This window comes from Rhinopithecus roxellana, chromosome 22 (genome assembly GCF_007565055.1).
Source record: "Rhinopithecus roxellana isolate Shanxi Qingling chromosome 22, ASM756505v1, whole genome shotgun sequence".
Lineage (NCBI taxonomy): Eukaryota > Metazoa > Chordata > Mammalia > Primates > Cercopithecidae > Rhinopithecus > Rhinopithecus roxellana.
In genome coordinates, this window is record NC_044570.1 from 4,747,890 (window position 1) to 4,773,224 (window position 25,335).

The window sequence follows — 25,335 nt, forward strand, 5'->3', positions numbered from 1 at the left end:
TACCAGTCAGTGGCACATCTTTTGGAATAGGTATATTCACACTGCCTCGTTGTGCTTTCATGTGACCTAATGAAAAGGCTTGGTTTCAAACCCCTTACATGACTTTTGGACAGAGTTCAGACGGCAGCTCTATGGTTACATTTCCCAAGCAGATTGGTGAAGCATCTGCCAATGAAATGTTAATTGCTGGGTGAAAGCTGACAGGAGAGGAGGCATGTGTCACAGGTCTGGTCTCTAAGGTTTCTTTGCAAGTTTCACCCCATAGGTTATAATGCAGATGAAGGACTCTGCCTCATGTAATCGAGTTGTGCTGGAAAGCCCAAATATAAAAGCAGACTGGTGAGCAATAAACTGCTTTAGGAAAATCTAAATTCTCTTTATGTCTTCTACTATATATAAGACAAGAATCTCTGTGGATGATGGCACATGTGTACAATGTCATAGTGGGCATGGGAGCTGGGAGAGGCCAGACAATGGGAACAGTCACTTCGGGGTCATTATTAGAAAAATGGCTTCCCAGGTCTCAGAAAGCTGAGGGATGCCTGAGTCTGCATCTGTGATGGGGCAGCTGCCACTGCTCCTGAGTAAGTGCGGCTCCTGTTCACTGAACTTGGGTGTGAGTGTGGTTTCTGCCTTTTCTCAGTTTCCAGCAGTTTCACAGAGTGCACAGCCCAGGCTTTACCTCCCTCATTGCACCTGATATCTTTGAAGCAGCCTCTCTAAATGGGCTGCTGCCGCCATTACTTGCAGCACCTGTGTCATTTTGGAATGATGCAGAGTGAACCCTAGAGTCCCTATCCTCAAATAATGCCTTTGCGTTTTCACTGACAAACCCCAGCATGTAGCTCTGAATCATCGTTATCATATTAAAAGACAGCATTTGGAGATTGCAAAGATTTTTGGAGTTCTATGGCAGAAAGCAGACATATGTCAAACATCTTTTACAACCTTACAGCTACAAAAAAGAGACCCCTTGTACTAGAGCGTTCAAATGTTCAATTCTAAGAATTAAAACAATATATTCCTCTATTAGAAACCTTTATTTTAAAAGAAGAAAGTACAGATTGAACATGACTAATAAATTTCAAATGTACTCTAAAGTGAAGCTTGATTCCATATCCAAAGTGGAAAACTCTACAGAAAAGCCCTTAACACAATCTTTATTTCATCTACAAAATACACAAAATTACCCTCATGAAAATGTGAGAGAAAAAACAATGAGGAATCTAGAAGTGGTTCTTGATTAACATTTTTATACAGAGGAACAGCCTGAAAACTCAGGCTGCAGACACTGATTAAAAAAAAAAAAAAAAAAAAAAACTTGAATAGGAGGATATCCTAAGGATGTAACCACAGTTACACTAATAAGAAAACAAGGTAGAATATGAAAATGCTTTTGCCATTTTTTCCTAAAACATAATCATAGCTACAGAGATAAGAGAACAAAGCCAACAGAATAAGTGCCTCTGTCATTCACATAATCAGCAGACTTCAAGAAAATACACACTCCTCCCATTGTGGACATGATACCCAGTAGGCTCCAGTGGGCTCTGATGAAATAATTTTCTTTTCTATTTTGGACATCTTTGAACGCAAGGAAGGCATTTATGAATTATCCCTTCAGCTTCTGCTTTACCCCAGCCCAGCGAGCCAGTGAAGACATTTGTACTTTGATTTATAAAATTTTGCTTCAAACGATTTGCAACCATCTCCTTAATTTTCTTGGCCATGAGACAAAGCGCTCTGTGTGCCTCACAATTAGAGATTGCTACATTGTGGTGTACTAATGAGACTGCAATGAGTGAAGTCTAGGAATTGAAATCTAGGATGCATCAGCCTTGCGAGACCAACTGACAATCTGTGATACGTACCCTTGGGGGCAGTCAAACACATAGTGGTCATCAACACAGACTGGAAAGGTTCAAGGTAGCTTTACACAGCCTAGAAATCTGAGAGACACCATGCAGCAGCCATACTTATGCATTTGGGGCTTTCAAAGGGAGAGACATATAATCAAGGAGACTATTTAAGAAAATAATAATAAAGAACACAACAATTTAAGTCAGCAAATAAACACCGAATATATTCAACAAATGCCAAATCACAGAAACTCAAAGAAACAAACTCAAACTTATCTGATAATTAAACTGTCTAAAACATACACAAAGATAATTTTGAGGATTTTCAAGGGAAACAAGAGAATCAGCTAGTCATGCAAAAGGGACCCTCAAAAATAACCAGTAGATTTCTTATCTGAATAACCACTGAATAACCAGTGGATTTCTTATCCAAAAACTAAGATGGTAGAAGGCTGTAGACAAATATATTCCAAGTGAAGTCAGGAAAAAAGCTTTCAAACCTAAATATTATGATCAAACAAATTGTTCATCAAATGTGAAGGACAAATTGTGATATTCCCAGATAAAAATGGACACCTTTCACCAGTAGACTACCCTTTAATAAATGTTTTATGGAGTACTTCAGGGTAGAATGAACACACACTCAAGAGTATTATGGATAAGCAAAGATTAAGGTAAAGACAAATGCATGAAAAATATAAATGATAAAAAATTAACAATATGCACCTCCATAATTTGCTCTCAACATAAGTTAAGACAACAATATATGTAATAAAAAAAAAACCATTAATTTATGTTTTTGACATACAACACACAATTTTGAGAACATAGTAAGTGAAATAATGGAGTTAAGCTACACAGGAATAAGGATTTTTATGTCACTGAATGTAAGCTAGTGTAACATTAAAAATGGTATAACATTATAATGTTCAATATAATCATCATCACAACCACAATTAAACAAAGAAACACAAAAGAGTATCAGGCAGGAAGAAATCTTTCTGTACTACACCAGACAGTAGGAGCTGTGGACTTAGCTATTCTAACAGGAGGCTACTGAGCTAGCTCTCATGCACCATGAAACAAAGCCCAAGCTGTCCCACCAGAGACTAAGGGTGGAGAGCCTAAGTAACATAGCATAGCTGCTATTTCACATAATTTTCATAAACCAGTGGTGATGGAGTAGAAGTGGCTCATCCATATGCAGAACCTGGTGAATCACTGGAAGCTATGTGGAGACACAACTGAAACAAAGATGGCACAGCAACTGCTCCAAACTTGAGTCTTTCCTCATATCTTGCCAGGAGTTTGAGGTTGAAACTATTGTTGACAAAAGACAAGACAAAAATGAGAGCATAATCTATTTGTTTCATGGAAAGTTTGTGACAAACAGGATGACACTTGGGAGCCAGAACAGCACCTCATGAGCTGTGAAAAATGTATAAATGATTTTAATAGACGACAGACAGAAAAACGGAAAAAAACTGGCATGTACCAGAACAAGTAGAATGTTTTCAAACAATACCAGAAGAAGAGCTTCCAGATCTACCAACGTAAACTATTCTCAGAGCTCTCCTAGAACACTAGTGACTGTCAAACACCACAGATCCAAAACCAGCGTGTTATTTGCTGCCAGTGAGAACGTCAAGAGAAAGGCAGATTCACTTCTCTCTCACACAAATAATATAGATCTAGTAAATTCAACTATGAAGACACTTGTTTGCAACAAGACAACTGAGTGGCTTTCAGGTACTTGAGAAAGTGGACCCTATTACCGTAGATCAGCAGGAAATGGTGGACTTCAAGGTGACAGAAGGGAAACCTGTCAGGGACCCTTTGTCAGGTCCCAGTGCAGAACACATTGGAATAGAGAACAGGACCCTGATACACCCACTAATATCTCCGATATCTGGCTCAGTTACTGCTTCCATGGACACAGGCTCAGCTACCCAAAAAGCTATAATGATATTAATAGACCCATTAGCAGCCATTGCAACAACAGACATACACACATCAGTTCCAAGAACAAAAGGAAGCCCAACAAATGTTATGGATGACGACAGAGAGCAATCTTTTCTCAAGAAGACGTACTTTTCCATCAAGCTAACAGAAAATGCCAGCACATACAGAGACATTGTAGTGAAGAAAGAGGATGAATTCACCCAGATATTGCTATCAACTAGATCGACAGACAAAAAACACACTGAATACAGAAGCAATTAAAAAAAGGCTTAATGCTCTGCATAGGGCTGCTGCAGATGACAGCAAACTTATGCGGTTCAGTGCAGCTGGAAGTGTCTTTTGTTGTGGTCTTGATTTTGGGTACTTTGTGAAACAAATGTTTATTTAAGGAATGACAGAAAGTGAGCAAGGCTTGAAATGGTGGACACCTTCAAGAACGCTATGAATACTTTTATTAAATTTAAAAAGCCTATTGTTGTGTCAGTCAATGGCCCTGCCATCGGACTAGGTGAATCCATACTGCCCCTTTGTGATCTTGTGTGGGCTAAAGAAAAGGATTTGCTCCAAACCCCTTATACGAGTTTTGGACAGTCCAGATGGCTGTTCTACTGTTACATTTCTGAAAATGATGGGTGATGCATCTGCCAATGAAATGTTAATGACTGGGCCAAAAGTGTCAGCACTGGAGGCGTGTGCCAAAAGCCTGGTCTCTCAGGTGTTTTTGACTGGAACTTTCTCCCAAGAGGTTATGGATCAAATTAAGGAACTTGCCTCATATAACCTAGTTGTGCTGGAAAAATATAAGGCCCTTGTTCACTGTGATATTAAGATGGAGCTGAAAGAGGCCAATGAAGAGAGTGTGAGGTGCTGAGGAAGATCTGGGGCTCAACCCAAGGGATAAAATCCATGTTAACGTAGGTTGAATATAAGATTGATGAGTTTTCATTGTCAGTCAGTCTGCACAGGACACAAGAACTAAGCTAAACCAAATACTTCATGAGTTGCAAAATGCCCTTCTCCATCTTCATACTGCAAAACATTTTCATCCGTAGTGAAATCTTGGAAAGAGAATTGGAAATGTCCGAGGTATGTATTTAAATTCTCATGGCATTTTAAAGCACTGTATCTTTAAAATAATTAATAAAACATTTTTTGCCCAAGTGTGATTATTTTGTGCACATGTAAGTCCGAATATAAAGCAGACTGCTGGACACTACACTGTTCCTGCAAGCTCTCGGTTGTATCGATGGCTACTAGTATATTTCAGACCAGAATTGTGTTTTATTAGATATGGATGACAGAGAATTCTGTAATGATTTTTATTTTTCTTATTTTTATATACTACAATACAGAGTCTACTGGGTTATGAGGCAGCCTCAGCTTCCCTCCCACAAAAAAAAGACACAGAACTCTCAGTGATGGTGTGCTTGACATTATAGTGACACAAATACTTCAGAGACACAATTATAAATTAAAAGACTTTTCCTTTAGAATATTTCTGTCACAAACTCACTGACGATCATTCTCCTAAATTGAACACATGATTAGAATTTTGATGAGATATAACTTGATTTTCTTTTCTAGTTCTAGTTCTTGCCCAGTTAACAGAAGAAAACTTTACCTCTCCAAAGTAATACTTGTTTCACCCTAGTAGTGAACCATAGAATCATTTTGGTGAAATATCCATGTTCTAATATTTGTAATGTGCAGATTTAGGTTACTTTAGAGTATGTTGTAGTTAATAAGTTAAAATTATGGACACATTACTAAAGGACAAAACTGTTTTCAAAACTAAGAAAAGACTCCTACACTCTGCATGCCATTAAAAATTGTCAGTGTGTTTTTATGTGCACAAAATTTTCTGGAACACTCTACTAGTTCAGTTACCTGGAGACTCTCTGAATCATGATCTGTTGGATTTTATGGAGGCTATGTTTCATAGGCATAATTCAATAATCCACTGGCCACTGGTGATGCATGTCAGCTTTGTCATAGGATCGCTAGGGTGATGCTTCACCAGCCAAGAAACTCTGTATATGATGGCACATTTCCACAAGTTTCCCTTGAGCCTGCTTGTCTAAATTTACACACCCACCTCGCAGGCAGACTGTACTCAGCTCAAACTACGGGTGCAGGTGACAGCTTCCTGCACATATTTAGGTGACTTGGGCATACCACAAGCTTTCCCTTCTGCAGGCATGGAAGAATGCAGTGGCATCCAGGAAAGCAGAAATGACAGAAACTGCAGAGATACAAATATATTGTCACAGCACTGGCTTAGAAAAGGGTTAGATCTGGGCTCTTTTAAAGGCCGAAGTCCTGCTTTCATTTTTCTTTCTGTCTTTTTAATTATCTCTGGGATCAGTGTGGCTTAAATTAGGATTTTCAAAGGGCTCTGTTTCTTTTGCTACTGGAAATCAGGATCTTGTCTTTTCTTCACTCTTTCTCTTTTTGACTGTTTTTTATTTATTATGACAGGCTATATTAAGAAATGTGGTTTGGCGCAACATCTGTCTGTTGCCCGAAGGGCTATTTCTCAGAAGCAGTAATGTTGTGGCTTAGGAATAACACACCACCTTCTAATGTAAAACCAAAAACACGAGTGTGAATTAGAAAGGCTCTATGTATGTATTGATGTATCAGACTTCCCCAGGTCTTATTTATTTCTTTAAGGTACTGTAATGAAAAGGAAACTTGAACTTTACTGGCACCTTATTCACTGGGCATTTCCTACAGGGTTAGTAATGAACTTGGAGGGTTGGATATTAACACTGGAAAATCTGATGATAAAGTGCCTAAACGAGTCTGTAGATTAAGAAGATGAGAAAAGCTGGGACAACAAAATTTGGTTTTCATTTTTTTCCAGGGAGAATGTTACTGTGACGTTTGGGAGTTGTTTACTGTGGGGTTTTCTGATATGACTGCCAAGAAGCCATGGACAATTTTACAATATCCACAAAGATTTGGGTTGTTTCACATTGCAAACAAGTCTCGCACATAGGAAACTTCAAACAATGTGCCTTCCCACCCTCAGAAACTATCTGGCTCTTCAATAGTATTGACAAAGAAAAGTGGCATAGTTATGGTGAATTATTGGTAAAATCTGACAAACAGAGAAACAGTCTGAAAAATCAGGTTGCGGATACAAATTTACAATCCTGCACAATCATTGGGCCCAGGCAAATAATTTTTCGCTAAAAAAGCCCAACTTCTTTTGGTGTGTTTGCTTAAGACATGCCCACAGCTACTCAGATTATAAAAAAGAAAAAAGACCCCACATTAAAATGTTATATCTCTCATGTAACCAAAGGGATTCCAAGAAATAGCTTCTCTCTTTTTCTGAACATGTACATACTGGACTCCAGTATGTTTAAAAGGGCTTATGGTATTACTAAACATGCTTTAGAATCCAAGCCAAGTTTCTGTAAATTATCATTTTAGCCTCTGGTCCCAGTCCAATATCCCTGGCCATGCTTTTACTTTAACTCTTATGTGGCTCAGGGCCAAATTCTTGAGCCAAGCTGACTCATAACTTCAGCTGTTAACAGTTCCAGGTGCAAAGTCCCAGAAAAGATGAGTAGCGCTTTCTTGAAGACTAGTTAGCACATTTTCCTTCTTCTGAATCTGTAAAGATATGAGACTCTTCCTCAAGGTGGGCAACTGACTCTACTCTGCCAGAAGATAACTTTTTAAAACCTTTTGTATTCCTACTTTTTAATTTTCTTGAGATTAAAAAAATCTGTTTGACACCTCAAAATGAGAGACTGATACATTGTAGTGCATTGGGGGACACAATATTTGTTTTCAGTTCATGGACTTGGAGAGGATTTAATTAAAAATGTCAGTGGGGCAGAGCACCGTGACTCATGGTTATAATTGCAGTATTTTGGGAGAACAATGCGGGCAGATCATGAGGAGATAATCTTGGCTAACATGGTGAAATCCCATATCTACGAAAAATGCAAAAATTATCCAGTGTGGTGGTGGGCACCTGTAGTCCCAGCTGCTCGGTAGGCTAAGGCAGAATGTTGTAAAACTCAGAGGAGCTTGCAGTTAACCAAGATCATGCCAATATACTCCAGCCTATGCGACTGAGTGAGATTCCATAAAAAAAAAAAAAAAAAAAGGTGAGTAGGAGTGCACTTCCACACTGTTAACATTCATAGCTGTACCTTGTCCTGTATTTGTATTCATATCTGCAACTTGTCCTCAGGTTTTTTTTTTTTTTTTTTAATTTCTCAAGAAAAAGATAAACTCTGGGCCAGTGTCAGACAAAATCTAATAGATTGGCTGCCATCCTTACAAAGTTTAGGAGAAAGGGATGCTACACATTGGTAGTCTCCTTTCACGCTCCACTGTTGAAAAGCTTGCCTCTGTCCCAACTGATTTCTTTAACAGAGGATCTAGCCGTAACGTGAGACTGAAAGGATACCTAAGTTAAATTAAGTTTTCTGGTTAAGACTATCACGGTGTTATGGAAGGCCTCAAAACTAACTCCAGTTTTTGATAGTCCTTCAGACTGTTGTCACCAAAAATTCCAGGCTTTTCTGTTACTTTTTTTTTTAACCTTTTTTTTCAGTCATTGTGTGACTACTGAGCCTCCTATTTCTTCTTTGCATGCAGTTTTGCAACATGGAGAAATAATCTTACTTATAAAAATCAGTAGTTTGAATGTAATTAAAAGAGTTACTATTTTGTAATTTTTTTTTCAAAGCAGTGAGAATTCATACATGTAATCTAAAAACTTTTACTTAATAAGGGTCTTTTTGTTCACCAGTAACAGATATTTATATCATGGTATGGAATGGCATACATTCAAATAAATTTATCTTTTGGGGTAGTTATTTCTCTTCAAAAAGCTCAGCACTGCCCTATATAGCTTACACAGCTCCTTTCTGAGATACGTCTTTTTTTCTGCAGAGACACATGCTGTGGGGACAGACAATAGAGCATTAACCTTCTTTTTCTAACTATTGACCATATAAACCTGGGATTCAGCATTTTCATGAAACATTTTAGATCTTAAAATGCAACCTAGTGAGATGAGATTTCTCTGTGTGGGAAACCATGTCAGTACTTTGCACAAGACAATTGGTTTTTTAACTCCTCTCTCTTCTATGTCTTTCTAACAATAATAAGACTCTGTTGCCTATCTGTAAACACAAAATTTGCAGTTTCAATAATCAAAAAGAGGGTGCCTTTAAGAGACATATTCTAACTAAGTGCTGTCTTATGACAGCCAGCCATATAAGCTTTACATATTTTGAGGCACACATTCTTCATCAAGCAGCACAGACATTTAAACTAAAAGGAATTTTGTGTTTCAAAGTCAATAGATCTTATTTCCTGGAATTTCAATGTTTCTCTAGCCTATAGCAAGGGAAGCCAGAAATCATATTAAAATTCTTACTCTACACGGTTGTTGTGCTTGAGTCCAATGACTGTTATCATTTTTTAGGTTCCCAAGTTACTTTGGGAATCTTCCTGGTTCAATAGTCTGAGGAAGTCAACAAAGAATCACCAGTGGAGATCAAAAGCCTGTGCAGGTAAACATTACTTGTCCTGCTGTCTAGCTCCTCTGGAACTGTGGGTGAAAGTTTGACTTGCAATCACAGGGGAAAACTAGGTTGCTTACCAGACTCAGAGAAGACAAGAGGAATGCAAAAGCAAGGAACATCCTTTCTGTCTTTTTATTCAATTAGGGCTACTTCAAAAGGGTGAATAAGAGTATGGGATGCTTTCTCTGTGTATTTTTTTAGAAAGTTCACAAACAATCTGCAGTGTGAACCTCTTTAGATTACATTCTGAAAAAGAAATTTAATTGGCTGTGAGACTCTGATAAAAGAAAGTGGCTTATTATTTATTTATTTATTTATTTATTTATGTATTTATTGCTCAAAGGCATGACAATCTTACCAGCTCCAGGACAGACATTCTTGGCTTTCTGAGGGAAGTGTTCATTTTAGTACTCTTCAACAGGTACATCTTTTCTTCAGATGGCAAAGAAAAGAATTTTTTGTTTTGCCTTATTTTGTTTTCTGTTTTCTGTTTTAGAAACTTACGTTGACTTGGGAGATAACCCAGCTCTTTCTAAGCATTGTAAAACAGAGTCTGCTCTCTTGGCAGTTATGTAAAGCAAGTTTCAAAGAGATAATTCATTAACATCACAGTCAATCCCCTGAGGAATGTTCAAATGCAACTTATAAATTTCATACCTGCCACCTTCATTTAGCACCACCAGGAGCCATTTCATCAGCTTGTCTTGGTGTGCAACTAAAGAAACCAACAACTTCACTGTTGCCCCTATAGGAAATATTTGATAGACTTGATACTAGTAGAGTACAAGTTTTCTTCTTCTTGCATGTACTTAGACAAATAATGACTAACATAAGCAAGAGTCCTCTGATGACCTTGGTGGATATACAGAGACATTTCCAAATCTAATTCAAGTGTTTAATCATACCTGAATACAAACTAAAAGTCAACTGTTTCCCTAAAGCAGGCAGCTTTACAAATAGAAGAGTTATCTGTGGTGAACCACAAGTCTTCCATAAAACCTTGCAAAAGAGAGGATGAAAAGGAAAAAAAAAAAAAAGTTGAACAATAACAGAATTATTATACCTAATAGGAAAGAATTCTGTGCTGAAAACACAATTGGAATCCTAGTGATCCTATAGATTAATGAAAAAATTTATCTAGTGAGCATATTGGAAGGCATATGAGGGAACAGAGCAAAACGTCTTAATTACTCTAAACTACTCATAATGGATTAAAACCACATAAAATTATGGAGATTTTTTTTAAATCGTGAGAGAGGCTTTAATGAAACACATTTTTCTATCTCCCTATTGAGTTAAAGGATAGTTAATGTTAAGAGAAAAATGCATTACTCAAGCAGACTCTGACATCAAAAGAAGGCAAAATAAGCTCCCTGCCAGAAGACATAGAAGCTTGAATAAGTTGTCCACTGGGGTTTAACGTTTTTATGGCCTAAAAATTAAAGATATATGCTCAGTTTGCAACCTGTCTTGAAGAATGTCTAACTTAGCTTTGCACAGGTCCAGGACCTGTTAGACAATTTGCCCAGGAGCTTTCAATGGGAGAAGTCTGATGTGATAATTTGCAAAGAATGCTTAGCTTGGCCCAGGACCTATCAGGAGCTAAAGTAAAATCTTGTCCTGGGTTGTTGTCTCAGGACCAATTAGCCAGTGAAGTGATGATTCATAGGGGTTGAGTCAACAGTCAAACACAAAAACGAAGATCCCAGCCAGTACCCCTAAGATTCCACTGGGTTTAAGCCAACAGGAAAAAAAAAAAAAAAAAAAAAAAAAAAAAAAAAAAAAAAAAAAAGCTTTATTTTTATTTATTTATTTTATTTTTTTTAATATATATATATTTTTATTATACTTTAAGTTCTAGGGTACATGTGCATAACGTGCAGGGTTGTTACATATGTATACTTATGCCATGTTGGTTTGCTGCACCCATCAACTCGTCAGCACCCATCAATTCATCATTTATATCATGTATAACTCCCCAATGCAATCCCTCCCTCCTCCCCCCTCCCCATAATAGGCCCCAGTGAGTGATGTTCCCCTTCCCGAGTCCAAGTGATCTCATTGTTCAGTTCCCACCTATGAGTGAGAACATGCGGTGTTTGGTTGTCTCTTCTTGTGATAGTTTGCTAAGAATGATGGTTTCCAGCTGCATCCATGTCCCTACAAAGGACGCAAACTCATCCTTTTTTATGGCTGCATAGTATTCCATGGTGTATATGTGCCACATTTTCTTAATCCAGTCTGTCACAGATGGACATTTGGGTTGATTCCAAGTCTTTGCTATTGTGAATAGTGCCGCAATAAACATACGTGTGCGTGTGTCTTTGTAGTAGAATAATTTATAATCCTTTGGGTATATACCCACTAGTGGGATGGCTGGGTCATATGGTACATCTAGTTCTAGATCCTTGAGGAATTGCCATACTGTTTTCCATAATGGTTGAACTAGTTTACAATCCCACCAACAGTGTAAAAGTGTTCCTATTTCTCCACATCCTCTCCAACACCTGTTGTTTCCTGACTTCTTAATGATTGCCATTCTAACTGGTGTGAGATGGTATCTCATTGTGGTTTTGATTTGCATTTCTCTGATGGCGAGTGATGATGAGCATTTTTTCATTTGTCTGTTGGCTGTATGAATATCTTCTTTTGAGAAATGTCTGTTCATATCCTTTCCCCACTTTTTGATGGGGTTGTTTGTTTTTTTCTCGTATATTTGTTTGAGTTCTTTGTAGATTCTGGATATTAGCCCTTTGTCAGATGAGTAGGTTGCAAAAATTTTCTCCCATTCTGTAGGTTGCCTGTTCACTCTGATGGTAGTTTCTTTTGCTGTGCAAAAGCTCTTTAGTTTAATTAGATCCCATTTGTCAATTTTGGCTTTTGCTGCCGTTGCTTTTGGTGTTTTAGACATGAAGTCCTTGCCCATGCCTATGTCCTGAATGGTACTACCTAGATTTTCTTCTAGGGTTTTTATGGTATTAGGTCTAACATTTAAGTCTCTAATTCATCTTGAATTAATCTTCGTATAAGGGGTAAGGAAAGGATCCAGTTTCAGCTTTCTACTTATGGCTAGCCAATTTTCCCAGCACCATTTATTAAATAGGGAATCCTTTCCCCATTTCTTGTTTCTCCCAGGTTTGTCAAAGATCAGATGGCTGTAGATGTGCGGTATTATTTCTGAGGACTGTGTTCTGTTCCATTGGTCTATATCTCTGTTTTGGTACCAGTACCATGCTGTTTTGGTTACTGTAGCCTTGTAGTATAGTTTGAAGTCAGGTAGCGTGACGCCTCCAGCTTTGTCCTTTTGGCTTAGGATTGTCTTGGCAATGCGGGCTCTTTTTTGGTTCCATATGAACTTTAAAGCAGTTTTTTCCAATTCTGTGAAGAAACTCATTGGTAGCTTGATGGGGATGGCATTGAATCTATAAATAACCTTGGGGAGTATGGCCATTTTCACGATATTGATTCTTCCTATCCATGAGCATGGTATGTTCTTCCATTTGTTTGTGTCCTCTTTGATTGCACTGAGCAGTGGTTTGTAGTTCTCCTTGAAGAGGTCCTTTACATCCCTTGTAAGCTGGATTCCTAGGTATTTTATTCTCTTTGAAGCAATTGTGAATGGAAGTTCATTCCTGATTTGGCTCTCTGCTTGTCTGTTACTGGTGTATAAGAATGCTTGTGATTTTTGCACATTGATTTTGTATCCTGAGACTTTGCTGAAGTTGCTTATCAGCTTAAGGAGATTTTGGGCTGAGACGATGGGGTTTTCTAAATATACAATCATGTCATCTGCAAACAGGGACAATTTGACTTCTTCTTTTCCTAACTGGATACCCTTGATTTCTTTCTCTTGCCTGATTGCCCTAGCCAGAACTTCCAACACTATGTTGAATAGGAGTGGTGAGAGAGGGCATCCCTGTCTTGTGCCAGTTTTCAAAGGGAATTTTTCCAGTTTTTGCCCATTCAGTATGATATTAGCTGTGGGTTTGTCATAAATAGCTCTTATTATTTTGAGGTACGTTCCATCAATACCGAATTTATTGAGTGTTTTTAGCATGAAAGGCTGTTGAATTTTGTCAAAAGCCTTTTCTGCATCTATTGAGACAATCATGTGGTTCTTGTCCTTGGTTCTGTTTATATGCTGGATTACATTTATTGATTTGCGAATGTTGAACCAGCCTTGCATCCCAGGGATGAAGCCCACTTGATCATGGTGGATAAGCTTTTTGATGTGCTGCTGAATCCAGTTTGCCAGTATTTTATTGAGAATTTTTGCATCGATGTTAATCAGGGAAATTGGTCTAAAATTCTCTTTTTTTGTTGTGTCTCTGCCAGGCTTTGGTATCAGGATGATGTTGGCCTCATAAAATGAGTTAGGGAGGATTCCCTCTTTTTCTATTGATTGGAATAGTTTCAGAAGGAATGGTACCAGCTCCTCCTTGTACCTCTGGTAGAATTCAGCTGTGAATCCATCTGGTCCTGGACTTTTTTTGGTGGGTAGGCTATTAATTGTTGCCTCAATTTCAGAGCCTGCTATTGGTCTATTCAGGGATTCAACTTCTTCCTGGTTTAGCCTTGGGAGAGTGTAAGTGTCCAGGAAATTATCCATTTCTTCTAGATTTTCTAGTTGATTTGCGTAGAGGCGTTTATAGTATTCTCTGATGGTAGTTTGTATTTCTGTGGGGTCAGTGGTGATATCCCCTTTATCATTTTTTATTGCATCGATTTGATTCCTCTCTCTTTTCTTCTTTATTAGCCTTGCTAGCGGTCTGTCAATTTTGTTGATCTTTTCAAAAAACCAATTCCTGGATTCATTGATTTTTTGGAGGGTTTTTTGTGTCTCTATCTCCTTCAGTTCGGCTCTGATCTTAGTTATTTCTTGCCTTCTGCTAGCTTTTGAATGTGTTTGCTCTTGCCTCTCTAGTTCTTTTAATTGTGATGTTAGAGTGTCAATTTTAGATCTTTCCTGCTTTCTCTTGTGGGCATTTAGTGCTATAAATTTCCCTCTCCACACTGCTTTAAATGTGTCCCAGAGGTTCTGGTACGTTGTATCTTTGTTCTCATTGGTTTCAAAGAACATCTTTATTTCCGCTTTCATTTCGTTATGTACCCAGTAGTCATTCAGGAGCAGGTTGTTCAGTTTCCATGTAGTTGAGCGGTTTTGATTGAGTTTCTTAGTCCTGAGTTCTAGTTTGATTGCACTGTGGTCTGAGAGACAGTTTGTTATAATTTCTGTTCTTTTACATTTGCTGAGGAGTGCTTTACTTCCAATTATGTGGTCAATTTTGGAATAAGTACGATGTGGTGCTGAGAAGAATGTATATTCTGTTGATTTGGGGTGGAGAGTTCTATAGATGTCTATTAGGTCCGCTTGGTGCAGAGATGAGTTCAATTCCTGGATATCCTTGTTAACTTTCTGTCTCGTTGATCTGTCTAATGTTGACAGCGGAGTGTTGAAGTCTCCCATTATTATTGTATGGGAGTCTAAGTCTCTTTGTAAGTCTCTAAGGACTTGCTTTATGAATCTGGTTGCTCCTGTATTGGGTGCATATATATTTAGGAGAGTTAGCTCTTCCTGTTGAATTGATCCCTTTACCATTATGTAATGGCCTTCTTTGTCTCTTTTGATCTTTGATGGTTTAAAGTCTGTTTTATCAGAGACACGGATTGCAACCCCTGCTAAAAAAGCTTTATTTTATGGAGGCCTACTGAGTTTACAGAAACACAGAAAACAGCATTTCTATGCCAGGCATTGTTTCCCCATCTGAGTGAGTGGGAGGTTTGTACAACTTTTATCTGAATGGACTGCAATTTCTATCATCTGTGTCTCTGCAGCTGTGTTATCAGACACAGTCTTTTCTGTTAGATCTCTTACTGATGCCCACACTTTTATTTTTGGTCCCATTATTACGTTATGTTGGAACCAGGCCCTTCCTTGTGGACGGGGGTCTTCCAGGTACCCTTTACTTGCTGTTAACATAAGAAAAGCTAGGTACGTTTTCCTTGTCCTCCCTCATAAAGGAACACTCTAACTGCTCTTAGGAGATAGGGCATTGGCCTTTCTGGGTATTTTTTGCTGGAGAAGAGTGTTGTATAGAAAAAGGTAGGCAGGATTCTACTGAGGGTTGACTTAAGTACTTTTAGAGGAAAGGCATGTTAATGCATAGCTTCATTTACATTACATTTCAAAGCATGATAGACTTTAGGTCAAAAAAACCCCATTGTGGATTATTAGAAAAAGTATATCAAAACTAGTCAAGGAAAGTAAGAACCGTTTAAAAACTTCAAGGCTCCTGATGTGCCTGATTAACTGGCTATATTTATACTTGTTAAGTTGTGGTTACAGGAGACTTGCATTTACTTAGCTTTCCTGGTTTGTTCCCTCACAGCAAAAATTCTGTTAGAGGAATCCTATGATCTTTTATTACCTGAAAATATTTTGGAATTCTTGTCCAGAATTAGAATATTGTCCTAGATTTATATATTACTCCTATCTTTCTGTTTACCCAGGACTGGAGCTGAACATCACCAGTTGGCTCACAGAAAGAAACAAAACAAACAAACAAACAAAAAACAAGTTAATTGAAATTGTAGGAAAATCCTGAAAAACAACTTTTAAGAGTTAATGATAGAGGTGTGATAAGCTGTGAGACATATATCTTATTTTAATACTAATTTTCCTTAAGAAGGAAACATGATAACAGTAGTAGCTTGCAAAACAGACTTGTCTTAAACTTAGCCAGACTATTTTTGTACAGTACTGTGAGAAACATTTTTACATGTGCTTTCCTCATTGGCTTTTATGAAGCTCTACTCTACAAGGAATCTTAAATAGGACATTATAAAGCTGAGCCCAGCCATAGGTTCGTTGCCTGAGATACCTATTATTTAGGTAAACTCCTGTGTTTTTAGAGGTCCAAGAGTATGAGGTTCCTGGGCCTGATAGAAAGAGGCTTTTATTTTTATTTTTATTTGTTTATTTATTATTTTTACTTACCACAGGTTAGGAAACATGTGTTCATAGTGGACAAACAAAGTATAAGGACAGTTTTCTCAGGGGGGTTTTATTGGTTTTAAAAGTCAAGTTTAATTCATTAAAGAAGACACACTTTTCCAGTGAACACTGTAGAAAATCAACCAGCATTTCTATTGGGTTATGCTGTCGATTAAAATACATTTTTCTTGTGCTGATTCAAACACTTATATTATTGTAAGTTAAGAATAATTGGGGTACACCCAAGATGGCTGTATAGGAAGAGTTCCAGCCTCCAGCTCCCAGAGCAAGTAACACAGAAGATGGCTGATTTCTGCATTTTCAACTGAAGTACAGACCAACACCTCACACTTCATGTGGTGCAGTACACCCCTGAGATGAAGCCTCCAGAGCAAGAATCAAACAGCAACACTCACTGTTCAGCAATATTCTATCTTCTGCAGCCTCCATTGCTGATACCCAGGAAAACAGGGTCTGGAGTGGACCTCAATCAAACTCGAATGGACCTACAGCTCAGGGTCCTGACTGTTAGAAGGAAAACTAACAAACAGAAAGGACACCCACACCAAAACCCCATCAGTACATCACCATCGTCAAAGACCAAAGGCAGATAAAACCACAAAGATGGGGAAAAGCAGTGCAGAAAAGCGGGAAATTCAAAAAATAAGAGCACATCTCCCCCTTCAAAGGAGCACAGCTCATCGCCAGCAATGAAACAAACCTGGAAGGAGTATGACTTTGACAAGTTGAGAGAAGAATGCTTCAGTCAATCAAATTTCCCAGAGCTAAAGAAGGAACTATGTAACCAGCACAAAGAAATTAAAAGCCTTGAAAAAAGAATGGATGAATGGATAACTAGAATAATCAATGCAGAGAAGACTTAAAAAGAACTGATAGAGATGAAAACTATAACACCAGAAATACATGACAAATGCGCAAGCTTCAGTAACCAACTCAATCAACTGGAAGAAAGAGTATCAGCAACTGAAGATCAAATAAATGAAATGAAGTGAGAAGAGAAGTGTGGAGAACAAAGAGTAAAAAGAAATGAACAAAGCCTCCAAGAAGTATGGGATTATATGAAAAGACCAAATCTACATCCGATTGGTGTGCCTGAAAGTGATGGGGAAAATGGAACCATGTTGGAAAACACTCTGCAGGATATCATCCAAGAGAACTTCCCAAACCGAGTAAGGCAGGCTAACATTCAAATTCAGGAAATAGGCAGAATGCCACAAAGATACTCTTTGAGAACAGCAAGTCCAAAACACATACTTGTCAGATTCACCAAAGTTGAAATGAAGCAAACAAATGTGAAGGGCAGCCAGAGAGAAAGGTCGGGTTACACACAATGGGAAGCCCATCAGACTAACAGCAGATCTCTCGGCAGAAACTCTCCAAGCCAGAAGAGAGTGGGGGCCAATATTCAACATTCTTAAAGGAAAGAATTTTCAACCCAGAATTTCATATCCAGCCAAACTAAGTTTCATCAGTGAAGGAGAAATAAAATCCTTTACAGACAAGCAAATGCTTAGAGATTTTGTCACCACCAGGCCTGCCCTACAAGAGATCCTGAAGGAAGCAGGAAACGTGGAAAGGAACAACAGTTACCACCCATTGCAAAAACATGTCAAAATGTAAAGTCCATCGATGTTAGGAAGAAATTGCATCAACTAGCAAGCAAAATAACCAGCTAATATCACAATGACGGGATCAAGTTCACACATAACAATATTAACCTTAAATGTAAATGGACTAAATGGTCCAATTAAAAGACACAGACAGGCAAATTGGATAAAGAGTCAATACCCATCTGTTTGCTGTATTCAGAAGACCCGCCTCACATGCAGAGACACATAGGCTCAAAATAAAGGGATGCAGGAAGATCTACCAACCAAATGGAGAACAACAACAACAACAACAACAACAAAAAGCAGGGGTTGCAATACTAGCCTCTGATAAAACAGACTTTAAACCATCAAAGATCAAAAGAGACAAAGAAGGACATTACATAATGGTAAAGGGATCAATTCAACAGGAAGAGCTAACTATCCTAAATATATATGCACCCAATACAGGAGCACCCAGATTCAGAAAGCAAGTCCTTAGAGACTTACAAAGAGGCTTAGACTCCCATACAATAATAATGGCAGACTTTAACACCCCACTGTCAACATTAGAAAGATCAACGAGACAGAAAGTTAAGAAGGATATCCAGAAATTGAACTCAACTCTGCACCACACGGACCTAATAGACATCTACAGAACTCTCCACCCCAAAAAAACAGAATATACACTCTTCTCAGCACCACATCACACTTATTCCAAAATTGACCACATCGTTGGAAGTAAAGCACTCCTCAGCAAATGTAAAAGAACAGAAATTATAACAAACTGTCTCTCAGGCCACAGTGAAATCAAACTAGAACTCAGGATTAAGAAACTCAATCAAAACTGCTCAACTACATGGAAACTGAACAACCTGCCCCTGAAAGACTACTGGGTACATAACGAAATGAAGGCAGAAATAAAGATGTTCTTTGAAGCCAAAGAAAACAAAGATACAACATACCAAAATCTCTAGGACACTTTCAAAGCAGTGTGTAGAGGGAAACTTATAGCACTAAATGCCTACAAGCGAAAGCAGGAAAGATCTAAAGTTGACACCCTAACATCACAATTAAAAGAACTAGAGAAGCAAGAGCAAACACATTCAAAAGCTAGCAGAAGACAAGACATAACTAAGATAAGATTAGAACGGAAGGAGACAGAGACACACACACAAAAAACTCCAAAAAATCGATGAATCCAGGAGCTGGTTTTTGGAAAAGTTCAGCAAAATTGATAGACCGCTAGAAAGACTAATAAAGAAGAAAAGAGAGAAGAATCAAATAGACGGAATAAAAAATGGCAAAGGGGATATCACCACCGACCCCACAAAAATACAAACTACCATCAGAGAATATTATAAACACCTCTCCACAAATAAACTAGAAAACCTAGAAGAAATGGATGATTTCCTGGACACTTACACTCTGCCAAGACTAAACCAGGAAGAAGTTGAATCCCTGAATAAACCAATAGTAAGCTCTGAAATTGAGGCAATAATTAACAGCCTAACAAGCAAAAAAAGTCCAGGACCAAACGGATTCACATCTGAAATCTACCGGAGGTACAAGGAGGAGTTGGTACCACTCCTTCAGAAACTACTACATCAATAGGGCAATCAGGTAAGAGAAAGAAATAAAAGTATTCAGTTAGGAAAAGAAGAAGTCAAATTGTCCCTGTTTGCAGATGACATGATCATCTATTAACAAAATCCCATTGTCTCAGCCAAAATCTCCTTAAGCTGATAAGCAACTTCAGCAAAGTCTCAGAATACAAAATCAATGTGCAAAAGTCACAAGCATTCTTATACACCAGTAACAGACAAACAGAGAGCCAAATCATGAATGAACTCCCACTCTCAATAGCTTCAAAGACAATAAAATACCTATGAATCCAACTTGCAAGAGATGTAAAGGACCTCTTCAAGGAGAACTACAAACCACTGCTCAGTGAAATAAAAGAGGACACAAAAAAATGGAAGAACATACCATGTTCATGGATAGGAAGAATCCATATTGTGAAAATGGCTGTATTGACCAACGTCGTTTATAGACCCAATGCCATCCCCATCAAGCTGCCAATGACTTTCTTCACAGAATTGGAAAAATGTGCTTTAAAGTACATATGGAACAAAAAAAGAGACCCTATTGCCAAGACAATCCTAAGCCAAAAGAAGAAAGCTGGAGGCATCATGCTACCTGACCTCAAACTATACTGCAAGGCTACAGTAATGAAAACAGCATAGTACTGCTACCAGAACAGAGATATAGACCAACGGAACAGAACAGAACCCTCAGAAATAAGACCACGCATCTATAGCCATCTGATTTTTGACAAACCTGCGAAAAACAAGAAATGGGGCAAGGATTCCCTATTTAATAAATGGTGCTGGGGAAATTGGCTAGCCATAAGTAGAAGGCTGAAATTGGATCCTTTCCTTACTGCTTATATGGAAATTGATTCAAAGCCAAAATTGACAAATGGGATCAAATTAAATTAAAGAGCGTCTGCACAGCAAAAGAAACTACCATCAGAGTGAACAGGCAACCTACAGAATGGGAGAAAATTTTTGCAATCTACTCATCTGACAAAGGGCTAATATGCAGAACCTATTAGTAACTCAATCAAATTTACAAGAAAAAAACAAACAACCCCATCAAAAAGTGGGCAAAGATTATGAACAGACACTTCTCAAAAGAAGACATTCATACAGCCATGAGACACATGAAAAAATGCTCATCATCACTCACCATCAGAGAAATGCAAATCAAAACCACAATGAAATACCATCTCACACCAGTTAGAATGGCAATCATTAAAAAATCAGGAAACAACAGGTGCTGAGGTGGATGTGGAGAATTAGGAACACTTTTATACTCTTGGTGGGACTGTAAAGTAGTTCAACCATTGTGAAAAAGAGTGTGGCGATTCCTCAAGGATCTAGAACTAGAAATACCATTTGACCCAGCCATCCCATTACTGGGGATATACCCAAAGGATTAAAAGTCATGGCTCTATAAAGACAGATGCACAGGTATGTTTATTGTGGCATTATTCACAATAGCAAAGATTTGGAATTAACCCAAATGTCCATCAGTGACAGACTGGATTAAGAAAATGTGGCACATATACACCATGGAATACTATGCAGCCATAAAAAAGGATGAGTTCATGTCCTTTGTAGGGGCATCGATGCAGCTGGAAATCAACATTCTCAGCAAACTATCACAAGAACAGAAAACCAAATACCGCATGTTCTCACTCATAGGTGGGAATTGAACAATGAGATCTCTTGGACACAGGAAGGGGATCATCACACACTGGGTCCTATTGTGGGGAGGGTGGAAGGCAGGGTAGCATTAGGAGATATACCTACTATAAATGAGTTAATGGGTGTAGCACACCAACATGGCACATGTATACATATGTGACAAACCTGCACATTGTCCACATGTCCCTAGAACTTAAAGTATAATAAAAAAAAAGAATAATCACACATAGATGCCAAATTACAGAGGAAAGAGGAAAAGAGTAAAAAAAAGAAAAAAGAAAAACCGAAAAAAAAAAAATCCATGTTTTCCTAACAGGAGTATAGCAATCCACAGTGTTAAAAACTGTAGGTAGTTTGGAAAAAAAAAAAAAAAAAAAAAGTGTACTTGAATTAATAAACAAAACAAGAATTAGAAATATTGTAAAATAAAGGGAAAGAGATTGCTTCATTCTTCTCCTAGTTTAGTCTATTTTAATAATTAAAACATTTAACTATTCTTAAGTTACGTGTTTTTTTCTGTTATGAACAACCTACATTTGAGTACATCTGGTAAGGTTCTACACCTAATTACAAGCCATTATTCTTGAGGCAGATTAAAGGTCTGTAAATGGGAAAATATCTAGGTTTGCTATAAACAGAAGTGACAAAGGCATTTGGTAATTTCTGTGGTTTACAAGAGCATAACATAATAATTTTAATTAAAATTGATAGCACAGATTCAGAGATTCAGAGCATTAAAAATTCATGTTTTCTTGAGATCTCCTTTATTATTACTCGCTAAAATACATTCTGAAAAAATAAAATATCACCATCAAAATCACATATATTTAAATATGTTTTACAATCCTGTTTAACTTTTTCTTTGATCCCCCAGGGCCTCTCTAGACATCCAAAATATAGGGTTCAGAAAAATACATCCTTGAAATTAAAATTCTCTTCTGTGAAGCCTGCCAAATAGTTTAGAGGATTGAGACACTTAATATTATGAAATCGAGTTCCAAATTTCTATAAATAATTTGTTTTGCCAAAATGCAATAGGTAGAAATGTTTGAAAAGGACAGAAATATTTTATCAGCCTTCACAAAAATATAATAATCTCTTTCAGAAAGAGAAATGTTACCTCTGCATTTGTCTCTTCCTAATGTTTACCCTAAGCTTAATGAAACTGTTACGTGCATCCGTGTGAAGAGACCACCAAACAGGCTTTGCGTAGGCAATAAAGCTTTTCAACCACCTGGGTGGGGCTGAGCCTGAAAAGAGAGTCAACGAAGGGAGATAAGTAAGGGTGGGGCCGTTTTATAGGATTAGGGTAGGTAAAGGAAAATTATAGTCAAAGGGGGGTTGTTCTCTGGCAGGAGTGGGGGTCAAAAGGTACTCAGTGGCGGATCTCCTTGAGCCAGAATGAGGCAGGAAAAGAACCTTCAGAAGGAAATGTCATCACTTAAGGTCAAGGACCAGACATTTTCACTTCTTTTGTGGTGGAATGTCATCAGTTAAGGTGGGGAAGAATATTTTCACTTATTTTCTGATTCTTTAGTTACTTCAGGTCATGTGGGCAAGTCACAGGGGGTGCAATGGTTTGGCTTGGCTTGTGCTCCGAAGCCTGACATTCCTGCCTTCTTATATTAAGGAGAAAAATAAAATAGTGTTGAAGAGGTGGGGCAGAAAAAATTTTGGGAGTGTGGTATGGAGAGAAAATGGGCGATGTTTCTCAGGGCTGCCTCAAGCGGGATTAGGGGCGGCGTTGGAACCTAGAGTGGGAGAGATTAAGCTCAAAGAAGATTTTGTGGTAAGGGGTGATACTGTGGGGTCATTAGAAGAAACATTTGTCATATAGAATGATTGGTGATGGCCTGGATGAGGTTTTGTATGAATTGAAAAACTAAATGGAAGACACAAGGTAGAGAAGGAAAAAAAGCAGGTACTAAAGGACTAAGAATTGGGAGGACCTAGGACATCTAATTAGAGAGAGCTTAAGGGGGTTCAGCGTAATTACGTGGTCGGTTGGTGAGTTTTTGGGGTACATTTCAAGTTATTCTCGTGTCTGGAATGAGACTGGGGCATAATAAAAAAGAGTATCCACACAGGAGCTCAAATGGGCTGTAACCTGTAGCATTCCCAAGACAGGCCTGAATTCTGAGAAAGGAAAGTGGTAAAAGTATTGTCTAGTCCTTTGTAAGTTGGTGACTGAGCTTGGTGAGGTGTGCTTTTAAAAATGCACTCTACCGTTCCTGAAGATTAAGGACAGTAAAGGATATAAGGGTTTCACTGAATACCAAGAGCTAGAAAAACTGCTTAGGTGATTTGACTATTAAAGGCTGATCTGTTATTGGATTGTATAGAAGTGGGAAGGCCAAACTGAGAAATTATGTTTGACAGAAGGGAAGAAATGACCGTGGTGGCCTTCTCAGAGCCGGTGGGAAAGGTCTCTACCCATCCAGTGAGAGTGTCTACATAGACTAAGGGATACTTTAGTTTTCTGACATGTGAGTAAAGTCAATTTTCCAGTCCTGGGCAGGGGCAAATCTCATGCTTGATGTGTAGGAAAGGGAAAGGGAGGAGGCCTGAAAATTCCCTGGGGAGTAGTAGAAGAGCAGATGGAACTGAGAAGTGATTTCCTTGAAGATAAATTTCCATGATGGAAAAGAAATGAGAGGTTCTAAGAGGCAGGGTAGCATCTTGTAATCTACATGGAAGAGGTTATGAAATGATGACAGAATAGAATGGGCCTGTGAGGCTGGAAGAAGATATTTTCCTTGGTCTAAGAACCATTTACCTTGTGTGGGAAGAGACTGATAGGTGGAAGTTTCAGTGGGGGAGTAGGTAAGGGTGGCTGATATGAAAGAGAAAAACTGGCCATGAGAGACAGAAGTTGGAGAGCTAGCTACTTGTCTAACCACCTTATCAGCATAAGCATTGCCTAGAGAAATGGGATCTGACACATTTTGATGTCCCTTGCAGTGAATGACGCCAGCTTCCTTTGGAAGTAAAGAGTCCTCGAGCAGAGCTTTTTTTAAAGAGGCATTAATGATGGAGGACACTTGTGTAGTGAGGAAATCTCTTTCAGCCCATCTGACCACACGGTGGCACAGAATATGGAAGGTATATTTAGAGTCAGTATAAATATTGACGTGTAGTCTTCTTGCAAGAGTGAGGGCCCAAGTTAAGGCAACTAGTTTGGCTTGCTGAGAGGTAGTGGAGAGGGGCAGAGAAGTAGCCTCAATAACAGATATGTAAGATACTGTTGCATAGCCTGCCTTTGCAGGTGAGTGGCAATTAGGCCTTGTGGAACTGCCATCAATAAACCAAGTGTGATCAGGGTAAGAAACAGGGAAGAAGGAAATGTGGGGAAATGGGGTGAAGGTCAAGTGGATCAGAGAGATGCAGTCGTGAGGGTCAGGTGTGGTATACGGAGTAATGTTGGAGGCCAGATTGAAGTCTGGGCCAGGAACAATGTTAATCATGGGAGACACAACAAAGAGTGAGTATAGCTGAAGGAGCTGGGGAGCAGAAAGTATATGCATCAGGTGTGAAGAAGAAAAAATAGATTTTGGAAATTATGAGAGCTGTAGAGAGTGAGTTGAGTGCAGTTTGTGATTCTGAGAACCTCTAAAGTAATAGGGAGGCAGCAGCCACCACATGGAGGCATCATGTCCTGCCTAAAACAGTAAGGTTAAGTTGTTTGCATAAAAAAGCTACAGGATGCGATCCCGGGATCCTGGTCCGTGTGTAACAATTTTGACTGACAGACCTGCGTTTTGGCTGTGTGTAATGAAAAGGGTTGGGATGAGTCAGGGAGAGCTAGGGTGAGGGCAGTCTCTAAAGCTGTGTTCAAGGAATGCAAAGAGCAGTGGGGAAAGATTTAGGATATATGGGGCCAGCTAAATTTCCTTTTGTGAGTTTATATAACAGTTTTGTTAGGATGGCAAAACCAGGTATCCAAAGGCAAAAGTGGCCAACCACGCCCAGGAAGGAAAGGATTTGTTGTTTTGTAGAAGGGGTTGGGGCTTGAGAGATCAATAGGACATGATTGGTAGGGAGAGAATCTGTTTTTATGAAGAATTATACTGAGGTAGGTAATGG

The 25,335-nt window shown here is 38.5% G+C and overlaps 1 pseudogene; it reads left to right on the forward strand.

The window, feature by feature from the left end:
- Positions 1–271: 271 nt before the first annotated feature.
- LOC104671834 lies at positions 272–4,805 on the forward strand (annotated as a pseudogene).
- The last annotated feature ends 20,530 nt before the right edge of the window (positions 4,806–25,335 follow it).